The 24,582-nt window shown below is 35.1% G+C and overlaps 1 protein-coding gene and 1 pseudogene across 1 annotated transcript in view; both read left to right on the top strand.

Moving 5' to 3' along the window:
* Positions 1 to 24,582, top strand: part of CDH10 (cadherin 10) — a 186,393-nt gene that overhangs the window by 101,597 nt on the left and 60,214 nt on the right. The gene's annotated exons all lie outside the window — the stretch shown is intronic.
* On the top strand, positions 3,836 to 3,942 carry LOC114118779 (U2 spliceosomal RNA; annotated as a pseudogene).

The following is a 24,582-nucleotide window of genomic DNA, read 5'->3' on the forward strand; positions in this document are numbered from 1 at the left end:
GGGCCTTTATTTCCATTTCTCTCATTTCCCTCAGGACAAAGAATGTTGAGCATCTTTACTGGGGCTGCACAAAATGGTTAATGATTATATAACATACATATAATCCCTTTATGCAGTTCTTTTCTACTTTGGCCCACTATTTTATTCGGTTGTTGAGATTTTATAATTGAGCCTTGAGTTGTTTATATTTGCATGTAAGTTTTTTGTCAGATATATAGTTATTTAAAATAATTTTCTGCCAGTTTTTGGTTGGCTCATTCATTTTCTTTATGTTAAGTTTTTAATTTTAATGAAGTCCATTTTATCTTTTTGTTTTTCTCTTTTTATGGTTAGTGCTTTCTGAGTCTAACAAAATACTGATTACCTTAAGGTCATAAGATTATTCTTCCCCCATATTTTCTTCTGGTAAATGTATGGTTTTATATTTTCCATCCCAATCATTTATACATTTTTGTGTATATCATAACACACGAAATGTAGTTTTTTATTGTTTTTCTTTTCCATATGGAGATCTATGTAATGAACCAGTTGTTCTAGCATAATTTATGAAAACACTTTAATGTTTGAAATGTCATCAGTTCAATCAGTTCAGTTCAGTCACTCAGTCATGTCCGACTCTTTGCTACCCCATAATCACAGCACACCAGGCCTCCCTGTCCATCACCAGCTCCCAGAATTCACTTAAACTCACATCCATCGAGTCAGTGATGTCATCCAGCCATCTCATCCTCTGTTGTCCCCTTCTCCTCCTGCCCCCAATCCCTCCCAGCATCAGAGTCTTTTCCAATGAGTCAACCCTTCACATGAGGTGGCCAAAGTACTGGAGTTTCAGATTTAGCATCATTCCTTCCAAAGAACACTCAGGACTGATCTCCTTTAGAATGGACTGTTTGGATCTATATATCCTTGTCATATGCCTTAGTTAAAACTCAGCTGACCATATTTAGTAGCCTGTTTATGAATGGTTGACTCTGTTCCATTGATCTATTTGTATATTATTTATGTTGTCTAGCTTATTGTGCCTTTAAGGTAAGTTTGAAGTCAAGTGCACCAACTTTGAGATGTGTAAGAGAATTCACTTGTTGATAAGTTAACAACTTAACACTCAAATAGCTAAGAGAAAAATAATTTTTTTATACTGTAGTTCCAACTTTCTATATTTCTGTGTTTAAAATGTTTTAACAAGTGTATTTCTTTTGCAGTTAGTACACCTGTGACTGTATTTTTATTTATGATTTGTGATGGTTAAGATCTTCAGTATGATATTAAATGGAGATGATGAGAATGGAAAATTTCCTGTTTTGATCTTACAGTTAAATCAGTATGCATTTTTATATCTTATGTGATATTAACCACGGGAATTTTGTAGAATAAGTAGAAAATGTTTTGAAGCTACTTATAATGAAAGAATAAAGTAAAAACACACAGTTAAGGATAATAGTTTTATAGCTATTTTTCTGGAGAGTGTATTATGAGACATGTTGTACCCATGCTCTTCCATAATTATTATGATTATGGGAAAATCATTTAATCCATTGAGTTTCTGGTTGCATCTTGACTAAAAGCAAAATAAGTAGGTGAGGTTAAATTTGAGACATGCTTGCATTTTGTAATTCTATATTAACATGCTAATAAAATAAGAAAACCTACATTCATAAGAAGAAAAGATAATAGCTCCACTTATTTTGCCTTTCTCTATAAATCTTTCCCAGAGAAGGCAATGGCAACCCACTCCAATGTTCTTGCCTGGAGAATCCCAGGGACGGGGGAGCCTGGTGGGCTTCTGTCTATGGGGTTCCACAGAGTCGGACATGACTGAAGCGACTTAGCAGCAGCATAAATCTTTCCAATAAAATTATTTCCAAATTATTGAGGTGTAATTTTCATATTCCATGTTTCCTAATAAAAATAAATATGTATTTTAAAAATATGTGTTATTTTAAAATATACTATATTAAAATAATGAATTAAAACATATGAATGATATTTTGCTAAACTAATTACATTTATTTTTTAATATATTTTTGTTTTTAATACACAATGTATTTTAACAATTTATAATATTATAAGTTTAATATATAATATATAATCATAGTTGAATTTAACTGTTTAACAGTTACACACGATTTCACTGTATGCATCTACCAAAATGTAAACAAAAATGACAAACAATCAGCTCTGCTCAGAAGGATTTATATTCAGTTGGTCAACATTGAGTCAGATGAGCTTTATGTTTGCACTTTTTTTGGTTTTGTTTTTTAAATTCCTATGCAACATTTTGTGCATGGAAATAGAAATGAGCCTGGCCTTCCCTAAAGTTCTGAATCTCTGTTTTTAATTAATTATTGTGGGCATTGTTTCATGCCTTTAAAATGTTATGATTTGTTGCTTCAAGCTTAAGCTTCTTCAGGATTTGTTAGGGATGAATTGATCTTAATGTCATTTTATGCTGTGGTATTAATTTGCTTTAATTTCCCATCATACTTTGGCCACCTAATATAAACAGCTGACTCATTTCCTAATGCTAGGAAAGACTGAGGGCAAGAGAAGGGGGTGGCAGAGGATGAGATGATTAGATAACATTACTGACTCAGTGGACATGAGTTTGATCAAACTCTGGGAGATGATGAAGGACATTGAAGCCTGGCTTACTTCAGTTCGTAGGGTCGCAGAGTCAGGCATATCTTAGAGACTGAACAACAACCTAGCAAGGATATCTTGGTTGCTTCAACTACAGTTGAAGGTTCCATGAACTTCCACGTGCAGGTATTGTGTGGACATAATTTTTCAGCTCCTTTGGGTAAGTACCAAGGGGCATGATTACTGGATCGCGCGGTGAAAGTAGTATGTGTAGTATTGTCAGAAACCTTCAACTGTCTTTAAAATGGCCGCACTATTTTGTAATCCCACCAGCAAAGAGGAGGAGTTGCTCTACATCTTTACCAGCAAGTTTGTTGTTAGTGTTCCAGATTTGGGGCATTCAAATAGATGTGTAGTGGTATCTCAAAGTTATTTTAATTTGCATCCCCTGATAACATATGAAGTAGGGGATCTTTTCATGTGCTTATTTGTTGTTTGCTTCCTTACTGTTGATTTTAAGATATCTTTCATCAGATATGTCTTTGCAAATTTTTCCTTCCAGTCTTCATTCTGGCATCTAATTCCCTTGACATTGTCTTTTGCAGAGCAGAAGTGTTCGATTTTAATGAAGTCCAGCTTATTAATGTACTCTTTCATGGATCATTCTTTAGATATTGTACCTTAATGTTATTAACTAACATACCCAAGCTTCTTTACAGTTTCTCCAATACTATATTCTAAATGTTTTGTGTTTACGCTTAGATCTATGATCCATCAAATCAAATGCAGATTTATATAAAATACATATTTCTGAAGTGACTATAGTCATTTCAGACATTTATCTTAATCCTCCTGATATTTTATTTTTTACTTTAAAATGACATGAATTTTCTGTTCTATTCATATTTTACTATTTGTATAAATACAATGTGTGCTGTGTGTGTGTGCTGAGTCCCTTCAGTCATATGTAACTCTTTGCAAACCTGTGGACTGTAGTCTGCCAGGCTCCTCTGTCCATGGGGTTCTCCAGGCAAGAATACTGGAATAGGTTGCCATGCCTTCCTCCAGGGAATCTTCCCAACCCAGGGATTGAACCCAAGTCTCTTACGTCTCCTGCATTGGTAGGTGGGTTCTTTACCTCTTGCACCACCTGGGAAGCCCATAAACATAATATTAGCACTATAGTTACAAAAATGAAATATATGTAATATGTTTAAGCATTAAATAATAAAAATAGTACTAATTTCTGTTTATTATAGCTTCTTGACCTTTTAGCTAAGATTATGTATAATATCTGTTCTTATGAGTTTAATACCATTTATTGAGGACATAATGTATGCCAGTTATTGCTAGGCAACTTACATATTATAATTTATAAACAATTGCAATACAAAAGATTGCTGTTCTTACTTTATCAAGAGGAAACTGAAGCTTTGAGAGGTGAGTTATATCTAGTTACTAATAAATTTCCCAGCTAGGATTCAAATCTGGTACTATCTTATTCTTTACCATCTGAGCCACCCTGGGAAGCCCATCTTATCAAGAAACTTGGATTAATTCACTCTAGTGTGATAACAAATCAGTAAATAGATGTAAAACATCAGAAAGAAAACACAACTTCATTGTATTTTATTTTTGCGGGTAGATTTCTTATTGAATACATAAATCTGTCAGCAATAAATTTCAACCTGAAATTGCTTTACTCTTAAAATAGTGATAACCATTTATAGAAGAAAGAACCCTGGAGTGTCTACTTCAGGGCACATTACTGGCCAAGATTCCTTGAAAATATGACCTAATCTCCCAGAGTCTCAGTTACTCTGTTTTTAAAGGAAATAATAACATCTATTTATGTGAGCTGTAATTTTGGAAATCAAAATTGGGAGATGAATATGCAAATTCTTTTAAATCTGTCAAGCTCCTTTCAAATGCATAGTATTATTGCAATTTAGGACACATATTAATGAAAAAGCGCATCAACTTCTAATGAAAGCATATTTAATTCAGTGCAGTTTTAATTACAAAATGAAAAGAGGAAGCGAAAGGAAACACCCAGAAATGGAAGCAGCAGCATAAGTAGTAATTACATGTTGACCATGTGCTGTGTTGCTTGTTGGGTATTCTTCCCAACATACTTTCCTACTGGCCTGTTTAATATGCTGGAAACATGGAAACCAGGAGAAATGTGAAGAGTATTGAAACACAGATACATAATTGGAAATATTTCCAAATGAAGTATCATCTTGTTTTTAATTTAATCAACAGAAAGTAAAGAAAATCTTATCTTTAGTTAAGCAGCTGGAATCTTAGATTACTGAAGTAAAATCATACACAAATGTTACATTAAAGGCAAGACAGAAATAGTTAGACGGTCATAAATTTGGAGATAAAGCAATGAAAACTGGTAAGCCCTTTAACAGCAACCAAATGAAATTAACAGAATAGTAAAAAGTCATACTTTACCACATGAGTTTAAACATATGTTAAAATACTTTAAAAGCATGAAATAAATGTGTGACTGTAAATTTAATTTGTTCTCTGGCCAAAAGCAGTATAGCAAGTGAAATCTGGCCTATAAAATGAACTGTGGTGGCTTTTTTTTTTTTTTTTCCATTTTTAAACAGTTCCAAATGGAAATTTTGATTCTCCATTTTTTGAACAGCAATTTAAAACAAGACTGTAATAGTTCTTTCTTAGGAAATTCAGACCTTGCTCTCAAAGCCTCACTTTGCAACCAGTTTTTGGTTTGTTTCTTAAATTTACTGTTTTGTTTTCAGATGCATCCATATTTTGTAATATTGTACCCAAAATTTTAAGAACACACTCTCTTTCCTGCCCCTGATATGTTTTTAGTCAACCAGAAACCTTTAGAGTTTTCTTTTCCAATAAACACATTTTTTAAAGTAAAGTACTCAGGTATGAATCAACTCAGTACTGAAATGTTTGAAGGAAGTGTTGTTTGTTGATTAAATATTGATCTGAGGTCAATCTATACATGTTGTAGCTCTATTTTTTTTTTTAGGGATAATTCATTAAGATACTTTAAGTGCCCAGATATATATTTGTGTACACAGATTAATAGCTAAGAAATGTCACAATCAAATAATTAATTTCAACAGCTGTCTATTACTAAAATTGGATGCAGTATACACCTTGGTTAAGTAGGTTTATAGGATGAATTGCCTGGAGAGTCAAATGACCTCAGCTTTCTTTCTTTGCCTGTTTATTTCTACTAAACAAAAGAAAAATAGTTCCATTAATACCTAACAGCATATTTATTTGTGTGCACTAGTAAAATAAAATGAGGAATCAAATGTATGTTTTTATGAGAACCGTCCTGCTAATAAAGACCAGTTAAAACAAATGTTTCATACTAGGTAAACCCTCCCAACTGCACACCTTAAGCAAAATGTTTGCTTTTAAAGGATAAGATTAAAAAAAACACCAATAAATAAATAAAAGTGCTAGGATGCTGAATGAGGTAGAACTAAGCTCATGAGAAAATACACTGTATCTTATAACACATTAAATGCAAAATATTTTGATAACTAATATATGTTATCTTTCATATTGACAGATCCCCACAGGGTAAAAATGAAGTCTTCTCTATCATTGAACACCTGAATTCTAACATTGCACACATGAGTTTACTGAACCAAACTGATATAAATTTTAATAATTGGGATATCACTTCTTATAATATTTCTTTGATTTCTTTTCTTTTCTGCTCCTTTTTCTATTCTACTTTTTATGCTGACATCTTTATTTATTGACTCTGATTTGTTTTCATTGTTCAATCTCAGAAGCATACCCAGTGAAGGGTCATGGATTTTAATATCTCTTAAAATATACACTATTCCTTTGGAGGATTAAATAGTGTTGTCCATATAATGTGTGGTCATCTAAAATAAAAATATATTTTTCTAAATTAGTCCTTTAGACTAACTGTGATTTTTAAATTTTTCATCCCAATAGATTTTATTACTTTACTTAAATTCATATAATTATTTTGTAATAGTGAGCTTACTTGCTACATATAAATAATAATTTAGAAGATTATTTGAAATTATGAACATTTTGGAAAATTCAGAATTCCAACCATAGCTTATAACAGTGAAGTTTCAAACAAAATTAGTGATGTAAATTGTACATTATTTTTCTATAAAAAATATCCTGAAATGATAAAATATTTTAACATTGTATTAAACAGTTTCAGTTACAAAAAAATTTGTCCACGAATATAGGTAATTCTTAACCTTATTTACTGAAAGTCTTACAGATTTTTAACATTTAAATAATCTGGTAGCTGAGTGCTTAAGCAGTGCTTCTGCCAAGCAGAAGACTCAAGTTCAGTCCCTGGGTCAGGAAGATCCCCTGGAGAAGGAAATGGCAACCCACTCCAGCATTCTTGCTTGGGAAATTCCGTGGATAGAGGCACTTGGTGGTCTGTAACCAATATGGTCTCAAAGAGTCAATAGACTTTCCTTTTTTTTTTTTTTTTTTTTCTTTTCAATCTTTGGTTACACTGTACATTTTTTTTACTTTCAGTTTAAAAATTATAATTTGTCTTGTTTTTCCTTTTACTAGCTTATTTGGCTTGGTTTCCCTGTGGCTCAGCTGATAAAGAATCTGCCAGCAATGCGAGAGACCTGGGTTTGATTCCTGGGTTGGGAAGATCCCCTGGAGAAGGGAAAGGCTACCCACTCCAGTATTCTGGCCTGGAAAATTGCATGGACTGTATAGTCCATGGGGTTGCAAAGTGTCTTGCAGGACTGAGTGACTTTCACTTTCCTTTCCCATGCTTAGTTTGCTGAATACCACATACAAGTCTAATAGGCACAAAAGTATTTTATTTGCATACTTTCCCTCTTGTTTTTAAAAAAAGAATCTTGAATTCTAGGGCTGGTTAAGTTTTAGCAAAATATAAAATTTATGTAATGATTTATCATAGGAATTAAAAACAAGTTAAATTCCAGCTTGAGAAAATCGCTAATCATCATTAGTTGCATCTTCAATCCATTCCATTCATCTTATTTGGTTTAGTGACTGTAAAAATTTTTAAGTAATTGTTCAATTCATTTGGGAAGGTTTAGTTGGGACGTCATCCAGTTGCTGCAGAAGCTGAAGTAGTTATTTTTTCTTACAGACAACCTCAGGTCTTTTTTTTAACTGACTAGAAATAAGCTATGTAAATTTATCTCATTACCTTTTCCCTTGACTAATGACTATAGGATGCAAATAAGTTAGCTAAATAATGAAGTTAAACTATGGAATTTTAATGATGCATTGCTTTTATTTTAAGGTGAAAAGGATCACAAATGAAATTGAACACAAAATTACATGGATATTTATTGACGCCTTTATTCAAGCAGCATTCGGTTCTATTTTACTAATAACAGAATGGCTATAAATTGAAAACAGTGCAGTGGAAATAGGAATGATAATTTAATATATAAAAATAAGAGAACAAATAGTGAGCCTTTTGTAAGTGGCAATAAAATCAAATTACAAGTAATGCCAAAAAAGCAAAAAATTTCAACTTAAACTTTTTTTTAGAATATTAGTGGTAAATAGAAAGCATATCTAAATTGAAATATAGAAAATGAAATATTAAATGCAAAATAAAAAAGGAATGCTCCTGCTACATGCATGCTCAGTCGTGGCTGACTCTTTGCAACTCCACAGGACTGTACCCCTCCAGGCTCCTTTTTCCATGAGGAATAGATTTTAATAACTCCATTTTCATCTGTGTTCAAAGCTGTACTACACAGTACTAACACCCAAAGGCCATCCACTCTGTCACCACATCACCACCACAACTGCGCATTAACATTTTCACAGGATTCAGGCAAAGGAAATGATTTAGGCAAACTTGAAAAGAAGAATACCTTCAAATACAGCTTATAGTTATGATTTTAAAATTAAAAACATGAAAATATATTGAGATTAAAAATTTATCACCTTGGTTTTAAATAATTTCAGATATGTGAGAGCATATATAAAAATATGTTTGTGATTAACTCTAGAAAACAAGTGAATGTGCAATAATTATGAATGTGTAGTAATAAAAATAATATCCAATTAATAATAGATTGTCACATGTGCTTTCATGTGTTGGTCTCTTATAGACCAATGAGCTTCTCTGTAATAAAGATGCATTAAATATTCTATTAAATTGTATTAATATTTTAAATCTATTCCTTATAATTTTTATTCATTAAATTTTAAGAAATCTTTCAAGTAATTATTATTTAATAGATAGTTCATCAAAAATTTTGTTAACCATTAGTGTTAAAGGGAACTTTAAGAGATTTTTCAGTAAAGATGGAACATAATAGTTTCAATTAAACCTTATGAGAAAGACCTCTTGAACTAATCATACAAAACAACTACATTTTGTATTTTAAATATCCTTCAAATTTGGAGATTCTACAGCAAAAAATAAAAAATTAACACGACCCTCACAGTTATACTTTACTCAATAATATAAAGTAAACCACAATTATTTGTGAAGCAATTAGAGCCTACAGTTTTCATTTGACTCAGTATAATGCACTATTTTCTTAAGGTAAGTTTCCTTCAACATGATATCCTCAACACTCTCGGTTATTTCCTTTCCCACATAAAGAAGAAGAAAGTGAAATGATATGTGTATGTAAGAAACTCAAGGAACAAACTGACGAGATTTCAGATGAACAAAAATTACTAAATGTGTAGTGTGTCACTGCGATAGGCCCACCTTATCACCAGAACAGAAGGTCCAGAACGGACACCACTAATGTCCACACATTAATGAGAGCACTAGGGAGAAAGCTGAGATGGAAGTATTATTTGAAAGTATTATGCTTTCAACTTTAATTTGGACTCATTGGTTAGTTTACTTCTTTCTCAACAATCCATTACCTTGATGTCTTCTCCTTCCTACCCCTCCACCTCCCACCTCTACTAAAAAGAAGCAAGGCATCCAATAAGATATCTTCCTAGAAGTGATTATGGCTCTCAAATTGGGCATTACTAATGCCTAATATTTATGTACAGTAGTGGAGATGGGAGCTCCTCACCTACATGCTTCCCATTTGTACAGTTTTAAATTTCTCATTCCAGATAGATTGTTTCCTTGTTGGAAGACCTTTTTTTTTTAAAAAAAATTTTTCTTCCATAAATCCCTCATGTTTCTTCACTTCCCCATATTAACAGTCAATTTGCTTAATTTGTACAAACAGAATAGTACATTCTAGAACAGAATAGAAAATAGCTCACTCCCCAGTGATATTCCAGGAGAGTAGATAAAAACCTCTGCCTTTCATTCCTGATGAGGATTTGCTGACATCCCAAGGAAATAAAGGTAGTGCTAGAAATCTTGGGGATTTCCACTATATGCACAGTGGGTCTGTGATGCGCCATCAGCCCTTGGGAACTGGTAAGCCAGGGGAACTGTACAAGCCTGAAGTTTAAGCTGTCTGCTCTACTTACAATAATAAACTGTCTAAGTCAATTTGGGCTCATCATGTCCTTAGTGGCCAAATTTATGGAAGTGTGTGTGGCAAGGCAACCTAGCAGCTGCCACCATGCACAGCTTGCAAACAGTTTGGCTGTCTGACAGTCCCATTTGGACAGCGTGTAGTCCTCATGGTCAAGCTTGTAAGGAAGAAGAAAAGTCATTTAAGCCTTTAATGAATCTTTTACACAAATGTAAAAGAATAGCAAAATGTCACCAACACTTTAGAAAATCCCACAACACAAAGAAAAGAGAAGAACCTCATTTAACAAATAGAGCATCAATCTCTGGGGGAATAAGAAATAAGTCAGAGAAAAGTAAAGAACTTTAGAATAATGAAATTATCTTCTAAGAAAGTGGGAAAATGTAAGATGTTTTTATAAAATGACTTATTTGAAACAAAAAATGTATTTCAAATTGTAAATAGTCAAACCAAATTTAAAATTTATTATTTGAATAAAACACTCAAGGATTAATCCAGAATGTCTGATAAGGTTCTAAGAGAAAACAAGAAGAGAGAAAAGGACAGAGAGAGAGAAGAGAGAGATCAGAAAATGTAGAGATAATGAAATATTAGGCAATGTAGAGATAATGAAATATTAGGCAATGTAGTATTTTTTCACAAAGCTGAGGAAAAATATCAATGATCAGACTGAAAAGATCCCATAAAACATTAAAGTGAAGGACCTTAATTTCTAGAATTATTCTCACGAGATTTTAAAACTATATGGACAAGATCTTTAGTGTAAATACCATATAACCAGATCATTTTTTTTTCTATAACTAAATGAAAATCAGGTCCTGAGTAAACTTTTCATTAACAGTATTGAGTGTTAAAAGAAAATGTCATAATTTCTAAAATTTTCTGAGAGAAAGATTATTTGGAACATAACATTATATATTTAGTTAAATTATCCATCAAGACATTTGAAGAAAGCTGTTACTGTAAATCATAGAAAAATAAAAAGAGAGAAAAAGCAACTTGAAGTTAGAGAATATGTAAAGAAAAAGCTCATAAATAAGCACCAGTTTCCAGGTATGCAGACATTATATATTAATATATAATTCATATTAATTAACATGTTTCACTTATAAAATAGAATAACTTTCTGGCTAGCCACTGCTGCCTGATACTAGAAAATTTAATTATAATAGTGACAGCAATTTTATGATTTGGCATATGGTTTCTATAGTTCAGGATGTTAGGAAGGACTTGACTGGGTGTGTCCGGCTTTGAGCATCTTGTGAGGTTTCAGGCAAATGATAGGTGAAAAGTAGAGTACCTGGGGTGGTCTGGGGTTGTCTGGCTCCCAGACTTCGTATTTTTCCATGTGGTCCCTCCATGCCCAGTTGGGGTTCCTCAGTGTCTGGTAGCTTCAGGACAACAGAACTGCATACACAGTGACTCACTGGCTCAAGTGTTACAGCTCACAAAGTAGAAGTCTCTTCACTTTTTCTGACTCAGCCTTAAAAGTCATGCATCATCACCCTGACTACATTCTGTCTATTTCAAGATTCAAAAGGCGAGGAGCTTGATTCGACCTCTTGTTAGGGATTCACGAGGAGGGCTTTGGGCATTTCCTCTTGACAGGGGAGAAGTAAGTTCTTAGAAGAGAATATAGAATGGAAATATTGTTGCAGTCACCTGTGGGAAATACTGTCTGCTACATATACATGATATTTTTTTAAATAAATGAATTTACAGAGAAGAAAAATATGTACTTGGAATTCAAACATATGACAACAAATATAAAAGTCTCATTAGATGATATGGAGAGTAACATTCAGAACACAAATTGAAAGTAAAGCAAGAAGACAAAAAGATGGAAGATCAGAGCTAAAGAACAATTAAAGGGGAAAACGAAGAGGGCCAGAACAAAAGAAAAAAAAAAAAAAGGAAGAGAGGGCATATCAATAAAAAATTCACTAGAATAAACAGAATGGTTATAGGATTAAAGAGTGAAAGAGCCTGGTGTGTATCCTGCAATTTTAATAGAAATGTACAAACATAAAAGAACAATACCATAAATTTTCAGAAATCTGGACAGACAAAAGATTCTACAAGCCCCCAGAGAAACACAGAATCATGAGTCTTATACAAAGATCAAGCATAAGAAATACTGCAGATTTCTTAACAGTGATACTAGTATGAAGATGATAGAGTGTTGTATTCTATATTGTCAAGAAAAAAAAAAAAAGAACTCAGCCTTGATTTCCTTGTCCAACAAGAAAGTGCATGTGTATTCAGTATTGGATTTCACATCAAAGTCAGAGTGAAAAACAATGAAAAATAGAAAACATACTAAAGATTGTGATAAAAAAAATCAGAGGCTAACAGCTATTTAATATAAGTAAACTTTGAATCTCAAACAGTCCTTTTCAAAACATGTGAAAAGGGTCTGGGAAATTATCTTCAGAAAGATGAAACCTATTTAGCCTTTGCAGCTTGAGAGGAAATAAAGGCAGTGGTGGAAGAGTTTATGGTTGAAATTAAGGGGAAAAAAGTACAGAAAGTAAAGAATTTAGACAATTTATATTTGTGAGGAAAGGAGAAAGTAGAATGGTGTCAAAGACATTGTGTTGGAAAGGAAAATTAACCATTGTGGGACTGGAGGATTAGAACCAAAATCAACTCTGTGTTTTGAAGAATCTACCTTAATCATATTTACAAAGAAAGGTTGAAAATAAGATTCAAGGTAAGAAAATATTTTTCTCCTAGGTTATTTGGCCTAATTACTAAATTGATATTTAACAGGTTAACAAGAGAAAAACAAATTTAATTTTGGATGTACCGGGGAGTCCTAAAGATACGAGGTTCAAAGAAATGACTGAAGCAAGCTGTTTTTATACCTTTTAGACAAACAAACAATACTTTTTCAAGAACTGGCAAAAACAAAAGGGCTTGGGCTCTGGGTAGTACATTAATGAAGAAGTAGCAAGATTTGTATATAAAGTCTTCTTAGTCCTGCATATATAAAGCTGAGCTGATGACTGTGGAAAACAAAATTGGTTTAGTAGCTGAGTGGTAAGAGATCAGCAAAGGGAGAAAAGAACTTAGATTAGAATGTTAATGAAAAAAAAAAAAAAGGATCAAATTGAAGCACATTTCCCCATACCCCATTAACCCAGCCTCCCAATCCTAGGAATAGATCAGTCCCATAAAACTGGCTCTGCTTCATTTATCTGATGGGAAGTGTTAATCTTCTCTTTGAATAGATATGTTAGACAGTATTTGTTTCATATGCTTTAATAGAAGCAGCATTTTCCCCAATGATTGTATACTCTCCTCCTTGCTGAGAAGTCAGTGTATCTATTAAGTATGTGCTCAGTTGCTCACTCATGTCTGACTCTTTGTGACCCCATAGATAGTAACCTGCCAGGCTCCTCTGTCCATGGTATTTCGCAGGCAAGAATACTGGAGCAGGTTACCATTTCTTACTTCAGAGGATCCTCCCAAATCAGGGGTCCAATCTGTGTCTCCTGAGTTTCCTGCATTGACAGACAGATTCTTTACCACTGTGCTGCCTGTGAAGCCTATATCTTAAGGGTATACCATAATATTTGGAGTTCAACAGGGGCTAACCTGTTTATTACTCACTGGAGTAGTGCTTAGGTACACATAACACCGGTTCTGTTACCATAGAAAGGTTTAAGATTGCCTTTTTCAATTCATGAGTTCCAAAGTTTGGGACTTAGTCCTCAACACTGAAAACAACTTGGGGTGTGGATATAGAAGCTGATTTTTTTTTTATGATTTCTCACCCAATTCTACCACTTTTGTGATAGACCTTTATGGACAAAGGAGCTCAAGTTTGTAATTTGGTTAGTATTTAAGGTAGAGTTTTCTGGTGGCAGAAGAAGCTAAGTATCTGAGTCCAGAACATCCTGATCACTTAGGTGGGAAACTTTTATATATCTTGTTGCTGCATAATAAAGACATTGTGTGTGTGCTCAGTCACTCAGTCGTGTCCAATCTGTGATGCAATGGACTGTAACCTGCCAGTCTTCTCTGTCCATGGGATTTCCCAGGCAAGAATACTGGAGCGGTTGGCATTTCCTCCCACAGGAGATTTTCCCGACCCAGGGATCCAACCTGTGTCTCTTGTGTCTTCTGCATTGGCAGACAGATTGAAAGACAATGTGATTCAAAAGCAAGGTGGGAAAAGAAACTATTATTTCCTAGACCTGAGAATTCAATGTTACTAGTAATGTTTGTATCCAACTAATTATCTCTACTTTTTTATGTACTCCTTTCACTTGGTAAAAGCAGAACAGATTGTGGAATATCTGATACAGGTCTGAAGTTTGGCTTTGGCAACAATAAAGTTTAGTTTTATCATCTGACCAAGTTTGTGCATATTTTGAGATCATCTGTGTAGAGTTCGGGGTATTGGACAGTCTAATCAAGGGAGCAGCTGAGAAACCCTATGTTGTACAAGGATGACTTGGCATTTGGTGATTTGGCAAATATCTGTGCCATACAAAGTAGTACTGGAGTCACTTTTCAACTCCTTGGCAGGTTGGAAGATGCCATCTATATAACTGAGCCACAGAGCTTGGCTGTTGTGCTGCCCTGATATGTCACCCAGGAAAGGTCCAGTGGAAGGTCTGTTTTCAACACCAAGCAAAAAGTTTTCACCTATTGTCTTTATCAGGGCAAGGAACAGCCTTGAGTATCTGTAGAGGTTTTTCTGAGTCCAGATAACTCACTAGAAAGAGGCAGACTGCTGTTTTTCTAGCCATGGAGAGCACACCCTATTGTTTCCTGTCTTCCATACTTAGTCCACTACATATTCACATTGGCAGGAATTAAAACTAGTTCAGCTTCTTTTGTACTATAGATGTTGATATCAGATTGATTATTTAACATGACCAGTAAACTGACATAAAGGGGCATTTGGTTTGCCCCTGACCTGTTGAAAAAGAATTAATAAGAGCAAGATACAGGTTGAAAGAGAGCCCATAATAGAAGCGTAGAGGGGGAATAGATGGAAACAAGCAACCTCTAGCCAGCCTTCTAATAAATGATTCATTAATGTGTTGGGGGGTAGTGTTCATTAACAAGAAAAGGTACTTTTGCTTTGTTATGTTGTATTTATTTTTTGATTTGTTTATGGGGAGAATTTAAAAGCAGGAAATAGCTGCAAGTAAAGTTTTTTCATCCCTGGATCTAGGGGAAAGTTGTCTGCTTCACATAACCATCTGCTTCTGGAGACTGGGAACTGGATCTGGAAAAGCTAACTTTAAGGTCGCTTGTAGAAATTTTCTCCTCGCTGTCCTGATGATGATGACCTGGCTGTATTTTGGTGTGGCTTATGTAAATCCAGGGGGATTTTTCTTGTTTTAATGGCAGAGTAGGTGATTAGCAGTACCCCTTAAGTTCCTTCCCAGCTGGCTGACAGTGCGTGCTTTCCTCTAAAGACTTTAATGTATACCTGGTCTCCTAGCTGAAAGTGATGGCAAAGCTTGTCTATAGATGGAAATTGTGCCCCTTTCACCTGTTGGCAACATGCTTCAAGTTACTAGTTAGTTCTTGTATTGAGCTAGTCCTAGCATCAGAATGTTCATGTAAATTCCCACAGTGTTCCCTTAACCTAATAATAGAAGGTTTAGTGATGCCAGTAGGCATAAAAAGGACTTTAGGAAAAATCTGATAAGAAACTGGACAAATGACCAGAAGCATTACCCCTGACCCTTATAAAGTTCCAAAATGTTCCAAATAGGTGACATGGATTAACCCCTTTGGAAATAATATTTGGACACCAGATGCTACAGGGTCTAAGTGAAATGAGAAATATGTTATAGGGTGTATCTGAGAGACAGAAGTTTGTCCTAAAATACCCGCCGCAATTCCATTATTTTCATGGCAGTAAAGATGAAAAGGTATGTCAAAATTAGGTAAGCCGAGAGTGAGGGGTATGGATAATTTTAATTTTAAGGCTTCAAAGGGGATTAATACCTCTGATATTCAGGAAATTGGCTCCATGTGGGATGAGGGCATTGGAGGTTTAGCAAGGGCAGCAAAATGAAGAATCCATTGGCTGTGGGGAACTCTGCTCAATATTATGTGGCAGCTTGGATAGGAGGGGAGTTTGGGGGAGAATGAACACATATATATGTATAACTGAGTCCCATTGCTGTCCACTAGAAACTGTCACAGCACTGTTAATCGGCTATACTGCAATATAAAATAAAAACTTTAAAAAAATTGGCTGCAGTAACCAATTACTCCTAAAAATTTATGCAACTTATTTCATTCGGGATAGAGGGACAGACAAAATTGATCAAGGAGTCTTGGGGTGAGCATCTAAATGCACCATATCTCAATCTCATGTCTGTCCTCCATGGATAACAGTATTACACGCATTGAGGTTTAGTTCAGAAGGCTTTATGAATTAGTTCAACTAGTGCTCTTAGATCACTAGAGAGCAAACAGAGTTCTACAAATTCAGATGGAAAAAGTGAGCTAGATATCACAACAAAATATAAAATTATACTGACGAGCAGCTATATGTCCTTAGTAAATGCAGATATATATCTGTATATATATATATATATTTTTTTCCTTTAAGGGAGTAATAGAATTGTATGTTAGTTTTTGTTATTTTGACGGAACAGAAGGGAAGCAAGAATGTAATTTTGGATCTGTTAAATGTGAAATGTCAATGAGACATCCCATTGAAGACAGATGCATATTTAGAGCTGAGGTTGAGAGGAGAGGATTGAGTTAAATATATACATTTGAAGGTCAGTGTCACACACATTTCATTTAAAGGAAGTGAAAGTTGAGTTTTAGAAGGGAACTGAATAGGAACAAAATACACCACCCCAAAATATGCCTCCTTGGCATATTATTTTAAGCTGATTGTTTTTAATAAACAGCAGACATAAGTTAAGCTCCAAAAGCTGAGTATAATTCACCCCCACTCAGCATATTTGAGAAGCTGGGAAAATTCTGAGGGGCTGCATGGGTGCACGCTCAGTCACTCAGTTGTGTCCGACTCTTTGTGACCCCATGGACTGTAGCTCACCAGGTTCCTCTGTCCGTAGAATTTTCCAGGCAAGAATACTGGAATGGGTTGCCATTTCCTATTCCAGAGGATCTTCCCCACCCAGGGATCAAACCCATATCCTTTGCATCTCCTTCACTGCCAGGTAGATTCTTTACCACTGAGGCTGAGGTGGGTCCATTTTTCCTGGTTTGTTATGGTGGGGGTAAGGAGTTCTCTTACATACTAGATGAGGAATGATTTATTCAGATGTTTGACAGAATTTATGCTTCAGAGTTTCTGCATAGAATATGTCATTATAAAATACCTAAATGTTTCCAAAGTATGCAATATGTCAACATGAAACCACTGTGAATATGCACTTATAGTTTCCTTAAGGTATTAAAACACTTAAAACATCAGCAATCAGAGATTAGGATGCTAATTATAGGCCCCCAGGTATCTAAAGAAGTTGAAGTACGCTACATTACCTTCAGGACCCATAGGAAGGTCCCAGAAAATTTTATTTAATTGACTTAGGTTATGTTATAGGCATTTGGGCTTTTTAAAAATCTCACCAGGTATTTCTAAGATTAAGCTAAGGCTTTGGAGATGCATGCAGTTTTTGAGACTAGGAAGAGTTCATGTTAATAAAGTAAAAATAAAATTTACAAAAAAATTGAAATAAATATTTAAAAAAGGTGAAAAAAAGTGATACTTTCTTCAATTTAATCTGTAAATTCACTGAAATACCAATAAATTTTTTAGCAAGATTTTGGTTCTTTATTATTTGTTCTGCTTTTTAAAAGAAAGTAACCTGCTGATGTAAAACTACATATGGTTAAGGACCAAGAACCTCCAAAACAATTTTTTTAAAGACAGATAAGGAAGGGTCCTTATTTGAACTGATATCAGCAGGCATTTGGAAACCTTCAGAAATTGAGTGAATATTCGATTAATAGTAATAATATTATATTGGTGCCAGATGGAACAAAATAGAGGGATAAAAAACATACCCTTGGTTATATAGAAAATTTTGCTTCTTGTCCTCCTGGAAATGTCCTGAGACACAGGCAAGCTGTGACCTCTAGACCCATCCTTGGGCCGGTAGCATGTCTATGGGTGGCTACATCCCTTCCTGGGGGCTCTCCAGTCCTGCCCCTGGGCCTCACTGCCTCACAGTCTAGGAGGAACAGCCAAGGTGTGGAGCGGGCCTGTGCTGCCTGACGTGGGCATCCATGTGTGTCTCATCCTGGGAGGTAGTCCAGCAGGGATCTGCCTGGTTCTGGCAGTTTGAAGAGAGTCAGAGGAAGTGGGCCTCAGGGGCAAGGCAGCTCCTCAGGCTGGATGTCTGCGGTCCAGAATTATTCAGGGGCACAATGTACATCACTGGCTTCTGGATGCCAAAGGCCATGAAGAAGAGTTGACTAGGATGGTGCTGAAGATCAGACTGGTGGCCAGATTGCTGAGAAAGTCCAGCTCGGCATGCTTGAGGGGTTGTGTTGTTGAGGTCGTACTTGAGGAGGAAGATGAGCACCTAGCCCATGCAAGTCTGTAGCATCAGGTAACTGGAGGAGGTGAGCTGGGACCCTGCTGTATGATGGTCTTCAGCTGAGAGGTAGTTACCATCAGCAGCAGCATGAGTGTGGCCTTGGCTGTTTACATAATGGTTAAAATTTAAAAAAAAAAAAAAAAAAAAAGATAAAGCATACCTGTGCTTATACAGAAGGGCTTCCCTGGTGGCTAAGATGGTAAAGAATATACCTGCAATGCAGGAGACCCAGGTTCAGTCCCTGGGTTGGGAAGATCTTCTGGAGAAGGGAATGGCAACCTACTCCAGTATTCTTGCCTGGGGAATCCCATGAATAGAGAAGCCTGGAGGGCTATAGTCCATGGGGTCACAAAGTGTCAGACACAACTAAATGACTAAGCATAGAGAAAAATTTTTGATGAATTGGAATTAAAATCAGTGGTTTAATAAATATGTATTGTAAATCCTTAGAAAAAAAATCAGATCTATTCCTAACTCCACATGAACACACACGCAACATAATATCCAGATGGTAAAAGTGAGGTACATGTCAAATTAGAATGCGTGTAAGAATTAAAGATTTTAAAATTTAAAAAATAAAAAACTAAAAAAAAAAGAAAAAAAATAAAAATATTAAAAGCAGAGATTACATGAAAACATAAGTATGAGTTTTTGTTAGGAAATATTTCTTGAATAAGATGCAAAAAGGAATAACTATAAAATAAATTATTGATAAATTTAAGTATGTTGAAATTAAGTACTCTCTAAGACAAAAGGAACTACTGCCAGTGTTAAAAGAAACTTCCCAGACTAAAAGAAGAAACTTGCAATTATATAACCAAGAAGCTATTAATATTCAGGTATATAAATGATTTGTTACAAATTGAGAAGAAAATGACAGAGCAAGAGGAACAAAGGGATAAAAAAGGTATGAAAGCACAAAAGAGACACATGAAATCACCTATGAAAATTAAGTGAGAAAGTATGTCTCATTCAAAGGAATAGCAAGTGTTAAAACAGGAGATGGAATAAACTCAGCATGTTCAAGAAACAGGAAGGTCAATGTGATTTCAAGTAGTTAAAGGGAAAAATGGAAAGAGTTGAGGCCAGCGTGACAGGACAGGACTACGTCATGATGAATGTTGTGAACAACGGTAAGGTGTTTAGACTGTGTTCTAAGCCTTCCCTGGTGGCTCAGAGGTTAAAACATCTGCTGCAATCCCAGAGAGCTGGGTTCAATCCCTGGGTTGGGAAGATCCCTTGGAGAAGGAAATGGCAACCCACTCCAGTATTCTTGCCTGGAAAATACCATGGACAGACGAGCCTGGTGGGGTACAGTCCATGGGGTCGTGAAGAGTCGGACATGACTGAGCAACTTCATTTTCACTTTAACTTTCAAGTGTGATGAGAAACCATGGGTAGATTTTGAGCAGAGTTAGGGCATGTACTGACTTGTATTTTTAAATGATGCCTTTCATTAGTGGATGGAGAGTAACCATAGAAAGATGGAGCTAGAGCTGTGGAGGCTAGGTGGGCAATTTAGTGACAGGTTATAGTGACTTGTATTGGAATGGCAGTGTGGGGGGGGCTGTGAGAAGCAGTTGGAGATATATTTGCAGTCCAAAAAGATTTGCTTATGGAATATATGGGTAGAATTGGGGGAAATAAATCAATGGTCTCTAGGATTTTAGTTTGAAAACCTGGCTAGATAATTATGCTGTTTACTAAAATGAGAAGAGTTGATTAGTGGGAAAGGTGGAGATTAAACATTCAGTTTGGGACAAGTACTATTACTCACTTTGCAAAAATATAAATGGAAGGAAAGGATGCGCATAAACTTCAAGATGATTATATGTATGAAGGTGTGAGGAAAGGAATGAAAGAACAGAGAAGGCTTCAACCGATGAATTACAGTTTATTTTAATTTTATTTTCTTTCTTAAAGCAAAAAGAATCCAACATAAATTTGCAAAATATTGACATTTATGGAACCCTGGTGCTCACTTTTTGCTTTATTATTCTCTGTGTTTTTCTTTATATTCCGTTATAATGGCATCCATTTCCTTTGGGAGTTATAGCCAGACTTAAAAGCCAAGTGTTTTGGGTGGGTGAAGGTGGTGGAGTCAGAAGGAAGGTAGGAAGATATCAAGATAAATTATGCTAACTTTGAACTGAGGAATAATAATCATATGAAAACATGCATATCAATACTGCACATTTCAATGTATTTTCACAAACCAGTTTAAACTTAGAATTCTTTGAATTTTTATTCCCTCTTCTTCATTTCTATTACATTACCATCATATACTTTATTCCAGTATCCAAAGATAGTATTATTGTTTTGTATACTCAGTAGTCATTTATATTTACCACATAATTGCAGTTCTGATGTTGTCATTCCCTTCACAAGTTTTATTTGATGTTGTTTTCTTCTGTAGAAACTTCAGTTTAACATTCCTTTAACTGAATACCTATTGGAGTAAATACCCTTAGTTTTTGTCCAAAAACGCATTTATTTTACCTTTCTTTAAGAAGCCTGTTTCTGCACAGTGTAGAATTTTAGGTAGCTCGTTATTTTTGGGAAGATGTTGGTCCATCATGTTTTGCCTTCCATCATATCTTTTCGGAAACAGGCAATTAGACTAATGCTGCTTTGAAGTTAATGTATCTTTCTTGCTCCTGAAAACTTTTAGTTTTCTTTATGTTATCAAATTGCAAAAATGTGACTATAATGGGATTATTTGTTGTTTTACTTTTATTTGAGCTTCCCTGGTGGCTCAGTCAGTAAAGCATCTGCCTGCAATGCAGGAGACCCAGGTTCAGTCCCTGGGTTGGAAAGATCCCCTGGAGAAGGGAATGGCAACCCACTCTAGTATTCTTGCCTGGAGAATTCTACAGAAGAGGAGTCTGGCAGCTATAGACACGGGGTCGCAAAGATTCAGACATGACTTAGCAACTAACACTTTACTTTTATTTACTGTTTCAGAGTTTCTCAGATCTTACTGAATCTGCTTCTTGGTATCTTTCACCAGTTTTTAGAAATTCTTACCCATTTTTTCCTTCAAATATAACTTCATTTCATTCTCCTTTCTTTTTTCCTAGATATCCAATTTCATGTGTGTTGCACATTTTGAGTTTATTTCACAAACATCCAATGATCCTAATTTCTTCTCATGATTTTTTCTTTCTTCATCTCAGGTTTGCATTATCTATGTACCTAACTCTAAGGTGACAATCTCTTTTTACCTTCCCAAACATGAATCATATGTTTTGCTAACCCAATCTGCTGTAAAAACTCTATAAATTTATGAAGGTCAGATATTGTATTTTTGGTTTAGATAGCTTTTTTTTAAATTATTCTTTTCTCAATCTCCATTTTTCATCTGTTCTTTCCATCTTTTCCTTACTTCAATACCTAGAATTTAAGGTTTTAATTTAGTGGTCTAGGGCCATATTCATAACCTCTGATTCTGCACATCACATGGCTTTTGTATTTTATGCACACACACACACACACACACACACACACACACACAGACATGAACAAACGAATTTGTGAGGGAGGGGGATTACGATAGCATTCATAGCCCTTTTTCGGATTTCTATTTCAGTCATTTCAGTCAGTACTTTAAAAAATGCAATGACTGTAAAGATCCAAACCCCTTTTCATTTTCCCCTCCTTACTCATAGAGACAGCAGGCAGTTGCCTGGTCCTTCTCCTTTGGGCATCCAATTATGTACTTATCACTCTATAATTTTCAAGATAAAAGCAGCTTTACAAGCCTTACAAATCCAACAGCTTCAAATACTGCCTCTGTTGCAAAGTCTCCAAAACTTGTAAGTCCTAAAATGGCACACAGAGAGTTCTCATTAGTCTCTTTAATTTAGTTTAGTTCAATCCAATTCAAGAAATAATTATTTAAATAAACTTCTTCTGTGAATACGTATCTCTAGCCCTCTCCTTCCCTTCATATCATTGTATCTTTCTTGATTAAGAGGCAGAAGGAAAGATTGTCAGCTGCCTGTGTCACTCATTAAGAAGAGATGATCACTCTTCATTATTTCTTCTCTGATTTCTGTAGACCTTATTAATCAAAAATGGATCTCTTAGTTTTAAGTATTTTGCACATACTTAATCTTTTTAGACTTGTATTTGTGCTCACTGTGTGTGCTCAGTCTGACTCTTCATGGCCCAATGGACTGTAACCCTCCAGGCTCCTCTGCCCATGAAATTTTCAACTTAAGAATTCTGGAGTGAGTTGCCATTTCCTACTCCAGTGGATCTTCTTGACCCAGGGATCCAACCCGCATCTCTTGTGTCTCCTGCACTGGTAGGATTCTTTACCACTAGCCCCACTTGGTTAGACATTATTTACATATATTCCTTTATTACAAATCTAAGATGCTTAAGAAGACTTCAAGTTGTGGAGAAAAATATGGTGAGAAATGTTCAATGTCATTTTCACACCACAAGGAAATACTTTGCATAATTTAGTGATTTTCAAAACTGTAAGACATACGATGCCAGGCTTCTGAAAGAATATAAACTTTCTCTGAAATATTTCCCCAATAACTCTCTTTGGAGAGGAAAACTAATACATAATTAGGAAAGAACATGTCTACTGTGGGTTATGCATACTATTTAAGATTGTGAAGCAGATAATGCCCTAGAAAAGTATGCTTATAGAAAACTTAAATAAATGCCTTCAATGAAATATTGGTATCTTCACAGTACTGGGAAAGAAATGTATGAGTTGAGACACCGTGTGACCGTGAATTGGCAGCATTCCTTGCAGGAGATGTCTTCTAGAATTTAATAGCACTCTCTGCTAAGAAATCCGACCTGCTGCAGGGTCTTGAGTAATTCCCAGCAACTTCTAAGAAAGACCCCCAAAATGCAAGATAATCCTAAACTGAGCTCACCAGTTAAGGTGGCCCAAAAGCACAAAGCCAACTTTCAGTAGGCTGAACTCTCAAAAGACAAAACGGAAGAGGAATCTCTGGTTTTTAAATGTGGGCACCTCCTGGAGTTTGTATACTTGAAGGGGCTCTCTAGAGACTCTGTCAAATTCGGGTGACAACCACTTAAGTTTTTTCTGGATCCTAAATTATTTAGACAACATTGTCTATCAATCACTTAATCCTCTATTCTTGCTTCTGGTCTCAGAGAGAAATTGTTCAGAAAATTGTTTATTAATCTGAGTCATCTGTATGGGGCATTTTTAAACTATCATATTTGGTTTTGCAATCCATTGCATTGATAGGCTTTATTTCTCATCCCTATTTCTATTTTTTTGGAGGAAAAATTGTTTCATTGGGATTCATAAATAGAAAAATAATGTTCAATTTTACTCTGTAAACTTTGCGCACTCAAGATGTGCAACCCCTCTCACCCTTTTTTCCCCTACTTTCAACAAAATGAGTAACTACTTATTTATTTCTGGCCAGATTCTATTTACAGTAGTATGCTTTCAGCTGCATTCTGATGTGAGACCATCTTCACTATCTTTTTTAATTGGATGCAAATTTAAAGTTACTTGATTCAGTGCCTTAACTTCCATTTGATATTATAATATCAAATGTTTTATTATGTTAGTCACTAGAGCAATTAGAGCAAAATGCTAATGATGATGGTACCAGAATAGCATAGCATATTTGCCACATGCTGAATTTTTTAAAAAACAAATATAGAATATATTGGCTGTTTGAAAGAACAGCAGGCATAAAATTATCACTGTATATTAGAAAATCTATTCAACAGTTTTTGATATTTTGAAGTTAATGAACACACACAAATGATAAATTGTTAAATTCAGATAGTGCTTCTTATAGTCCTTTTGATTCATTTATCAAAATGTGTCCTTCAATAACTAGTCCATCTGTGTACGCTCAGTCATGTCGAACTATTTGCAACCCCATAATTGTAGCCTTCTAGGTTTCTCTGTCCATGGGATTTCCCATGCAAGAGTACTGGAGTGGGCTGTC

This window comes from Ovis aries, chromosome 16 (assembly GCF_016772045.2).
Source record: "Ovis aries strain OAR_USU_Benz2616 breed Rambouillet chromosome 16, ARS-UI_Ramb_v3.0, whole genome shotgun sequence".
In the NCBI taxonomy this organism is placed as follows: domain Eukaryota; kingdom Metazoa; phylum Chordata; class Mammalia; order Artiodactyla; family Bovidae; genus Ovis; species Ovis aries.